Below are 5,523 nucleotides of genomic sequence, written 5' to 3' on the forward strand. Positions count from 1 at the left end.
AGTAAATTCATCCTGCCGACCAAGGGATTTGAACCAGCAACCTTCTGCTTAGCAGCACAGAGGCCAAGCCCACAGAGCAACACACTGCCTCCTTATTGTCTGACTGCCCCATCACAGTGGGAGGCTCTGGGATGGATCGCTTCGCTGTTCATCCGGTGCTGTGGTGAGTGTTTTTACTCGACAACCAGGGACGAGAGTGGGGGAGCTTCTGAGTCATTCATTTGGTCCAGCCTTCAATTTTTAACGCCTTGATGGTAGAAGAAAACGAACAGAAACGGCCCCTCTGTAGGTCGACTAATGGCAAGGAGATATTTCCTGACGTAAACATCACTCCCCGGGTGGGGGGATGACTCCTGCTTCTGGAAAACGAACAATATCAAACTTAATGTCTCAGGATTAGGTGTCAGCAGTTGCTGGTCGGCTTTTATCCCCAGACCGTAACATCCATATTGGAAAACTCAAAACGGCGTTACGAAACGGTGGTGCAGTTCCACGTGGCCGTACGCTGCCTGCAATAAAATGACCTCTGTTCTTCTGTTTGTGGAATCAGGCGCGAGTTTGAGGCCGAATTTGCCTGAGGTGACTGCATGAGAAACCTCTCTCGCCTATTTACGTACGGTACGGTGGATAGGCAGTGATTACCGAAAAAACAAACAGCTTAACACTGTTTAGCTCTAACACACTCAGTCATAACATCAGTCCAGTCTGTCTGTCGGCAGTGGTACCATCAGGGCCTATTTTTATGTACGGCGAGTGTTCATGAAAAATAAAGTGAAGTCATACTTTTAAACTTAAACATGATTGCATTTCACTACCCTGTTACCTAATGGATGATTCCACAAAACCGTCCAGCTGGCAGAGGTTGGCATATAGTCCATATTAGCACATAAATTTGGGTTTCGCATGTGCATGTGGTTTACTGTTGCCCTGGCTCACTTGCCTGCACTGAATATTTTGACAGCTTCTTCGTGTAACAAACAACGTCATCCAGGATAGAGGAAATGACTAACATATTTTGCTTAAAAAGTCAGGGCCCATGTAATCCATTTGAAACTGCTCAATCTACATTGAACAACAGATGTTTTTTTTTTTTAACACGTGTAGAGGCTGCGAACACTAAACACATGTATGAATGTTTTATAGAATCTGCACAAAAACGTTACACAGTAATACAGGATATGACTGCATTTACACTCTTATTTAGTGTGTATCTGTAAATTAGCGCCAGATTTAGGAGGCTAAAGGGCCCACTGAAGGCGGAAATGTAGTTAACTCTACAAATGGTGCATTCAGCTTAAACGTTTTAGTGCGTTTTTAAGTGTAACGCTTGTCTTTTGGCAAACTACGTGCGTGTAATAGCTCGTGGGATTTTGGCCCTGGTGACCTGGGCGTTTCTAAGAACCCTTTTACGATGCCGGTGGAGCCGCCGGTGATGCATTGCCGGTGGGCTAAGCAGCTAGCTGTGGCCACGTTCGAGTACGAGAGGTTAATGAAGACAGAGAAGGGTGACGTCAACACATTCGGCGGGGGTCATAGAGGAGCGTGGCCTCCCCCCTGTGGGTTTAGTGGGAAAACAATTCCCGTCATAAGAGAGCAATTGCATGCGTCTGACTCTCCACCTGGGTTTAATGTCAGAGGCCCGTCAGCAGGTACTCAGGGGGTCGGGATGTTGATTCAGTCTGTGGAATTCCCTCTCTTCTGAGCCGGCCTGTCCCAGACGTTGGCCAGCAGTCACCACTGGCAAACAAAGAGTGAGGCGGAATTGAGAGTCATGATTCCCTCATCATGGAAGTCCTTTCCACCACCATGGTCGGGGCCTGTGGTCTAGTGCGCCTCCTGGCCAAAGGGCTAAAGCCTACCCAGCAGATATTTCACATTCCTCTCCACTACTCTTAAATGGAATTGGAGCAGGTCGGCTGATTCATATGTTCTTCGCCGCAATAAACAAAGAAGGACATAGCCTGAAGACAGACCATCTGGTAGCCCTGCATAATGCCTCTTCTGCACCAGGATGCGTTTGCCTCATAAATACCCAACCTCATTCTGTTTTTTTTTCCTTTTTTTCCTTTTAGGTCGATAATGAAGTTTTCCTTGCAGATCAACTGCATAGAGCCCAAAGTACAGGAACCACGTAAACTTGGGATTAATGATCAGGCAATGTCTTGAGTCTGCTACTGGGGCCTTTCAGTTGTTTCAGCATTCCTGGAAGTGCTTTTTTTTTTTACTTCTCCCCTAATTAATTAGAATGGCGTTTTTGTTTAAAGGAAATCCCATCCCCTGCGGCCTTTCATCCCCTCTCAGTAAGGCAGAGGTTAATGGCGTCCCGCTAAGTCAGATTTATTATTTTCCCACCCACATTTGGTTTATTTGTTGGGGGGGGGGGCTTATTTTACGGGGGTGGGCTCCATCACGTTTGGCAAACACACTAAATTGATTGGCATACAGGATTTGCCCCCACTCCTCTTACTGAGCCAAACAGAAACATCAGGCCAGTTCCTAATGCCAGATTGGACTCCAGAAACAACAGACAACCAAAAAAAAACAAAACAAAAAAAGTCTTAACTAATTAGATCCATCGGTTGTTTTTAACCCCATCTATCAAGCCAGACTTTGAATGACTTATCACTGTATTGCTTTTGGCGGCATGTTGTGCGAGGCCATAGGACTGGTCTGGAGGCTATGAGAACCTGAAAATGTGTATCTGCTGGGAAGTGTGATTGCGCTCCTCTGAAGGTGAGGCTCCACCTACGATTTCTCCACCTCGTCTTATCAGTTATTGTCTTTGGACAACTGTATGATTTACAAAAGCCTTCCTTTGGCTGATGGTGTCAAATTCCGTGTCTTGGGTCATCCATCCATCCATCCATTTTCCAAACCGCTTATCCTACTGGGTCGCGGGGGGTCCGGAGCCTATCCTGGAAGCAATGAGCACGAGGCAGGGAACAACCCAGGATGGGGGGCCAGCCCATCGCAGGGCACACTCATACACCATCCACTTACACATGCACTCCTACGGGCAATTTAGCAAGTCCAATTAGCCTCAGCGTGTTTTTGGACTGTGGGGGGAAACCGGAATACCTGGGGGAAACCCCACGATGACATGGGAAGAACATGCAAACTCCACACACATGGAACCCAGGCAGAGACTCGAACCCGGGGGTATTGGGTCACGGGTAGTAAAATGCCAGTTTAAATTCAGACAAAGACGTGCCACTTGGGCAGTGTTTTCGAGAGAGTCTCTAATATCTCCCCGATGCTACTAACCAAACCACGTGTAGCAAGGGGCAGGGAGGGAGGGAGGGAGAGAGAGAATGAGAACGAGGGAACGAGAACAGTTCTGAGATGTTTATAGCATTCCACCCACCACTATGGCCAGGTGTGTTTTACCTCAGCTAGACTAGGCTAATATATCAGGCTGTGCAGCAACATCCCTCTACCACAGTATGCTATTGCGGGTCAGTGGGTAACTCAGGGCGTTAGATCGCTTATGCCTGTGATCAGGTGGTCACCAGATCAATTCCTGTGCTTGTCATATAACCCCACCGCCCCAAAAACACACTTCGGGGGTAACCAGATGCCTGGCTGACCCTGTGCTTGGACCCCAAAATTCACTCTCCCCTGTATGTGTCTCAAAGAAAGGCAAATAACAAATAAAGAAAAGGTTAATTTTAAAAGCATGGGAGATAAGGAGCACCTTCTTGCTAAAATGCTTTGATTTACCAGATTGCTGTTAAACGGGTGGCTACTTGGATGGGTACAGGTTCAAGGTAACAGGTTCAAGATAACAGGTTCAAGATAACAGGTTCAAGGTACAGGTTCAAGGTAACAGGTTCAAGGTAACAGGTTCAAGGTAACAGGTTCAAGATAACAGGTTCAAGGTAACAGGTTCAAGATAACAGGTTCAAGGTAACAGGTTCAAGGTAACAGGTTCAAGGTAACAGGTTTAAGGTGTGGTGTGGGTCTCTATCAGTGGCAACTGGCATATTAGTACTATTACATGCTAGTAATAACCTGCTCTGATCTGAAACACACTGGGGAGAAGATCTGGAGCTACATTCTGGGGACGTTGCACGAAGTTGGACCACAGGACAAGTAAGGGTCTTTAGCTTCTTGTTCTTCCTACATGAAGTTACCTTCTCTGTAGGAACATCAGAAAGGTCAAGCAGATAGGAGAGCAGATAGATGCTGTGTACATGTCTTCCGCATGGGGTACTGATGGAGGGGAAATGTTTAACAATGTCAGCAAAGGACACGATTCGGGAGACACTGTGGACGCGATGCCTGTCCATCACAGCACCTACACTCACACACCTGAACGGCAAAGTTTCTGCCAAGACGACGACCTCTTCAGCAATCATGCTGATACGATTTAATTGCTTTAATTTAAGTCTTTAAACAATAATTGGCGTGGCTACAACTTTGAAGGCAGTAGCATGTCTTAAAGAAAACAGATCACAAAGAAATTGAAGTAATTTATACAATTCAAGAGCAACTTTTCAAAATTCACTCAGTTCACTGGATCTGTTTCTTGAGGAAGTTTCCATAGACTTGGTGAAAATTCTTCGCTGGATTACATGAGGACTGCATGAGTTTTGCTTCTCAGCACTGTAATATATGATGCCTCATATATAACAACCCAAAAAAGACGGACTAAGTTTTGGAGAGGATTTGATCTTCATTTGTATACTCAAGACCAGGGATTACAACATTTTTCGTTACCAGTGTCACAGAGATAAAGATGAAGCAAAAACAGAGGCGGGTATGTTTCGGAAAAGACGCCGACGTCAGCGTTCAAGGAATTTGAAAACATCAACGCCGGTGTAAAAAACAAAATGTGATTGACGGCAACTGGTTCTAACAGCTGCTGGATTAAAAGCTGTTTATAAAGGCAAATCACAGATGAACTAGAACAAAACACTGGAGAATAAGAGTGCGGACAGTCGGGAAGTCAGGGGAGCACTGATCCCAGATCCAAACAAAGAATAAATTTATCCTCAGAGCTTTGAAAAGTTGACACAAACCACTTCGCTGAAAATGAATAGGTCACATCTGCTCAAACATATTGAAAATGCTGACAAAAAGTAGTGACAGATCTGAATTTTGAAAGAAATTATTATAAACCAAAGCTAAACTTATAATAAAGCAGTTTATCATTTTTTTGTTTCATACAGAAATGTATAGAAATACACATGTACATGTATAGAAAATAAAATCTACATTTTACAGTTGATATAAAAATTCATGTCTTTTGAAAAGGACACTGTTTAACTTATGGGACAGAGCTGGTTAAGATTAGATTAGATTAGATTAGATTAGATTAGATTAGATTAGATTAGATTAGATTTTAGATTCAACTTTATTGTAATTGTGCATAGTACAATGCAATGTAGTTAGCATTTCACTAGATACAAATGAATACATACATATACAACAAATTAAATTATAGATAAATAATGAATATTGAATTTGAAGTGTAAATGAATATGCATGAGGTAGTCTGTGGCATAAGGTGCCGACGGAAAG

The sequence above is a fragment of the Brienomyrus brachyistius genome, chromosome 18, assembly GCF_023856365.1.
Source record: "Brienomyrus brachyistius isolate T26 chromosome 18, BBRACH_0.4, whole genome shotgun sequence".
Classification (NCBI taxonomy): Eukaryota; Metazoa; Chordata; class Actinopteri; order Osteoglossiformes; family Mormyridae; genus Brienomyrus; species Brienomyrus brachyistius.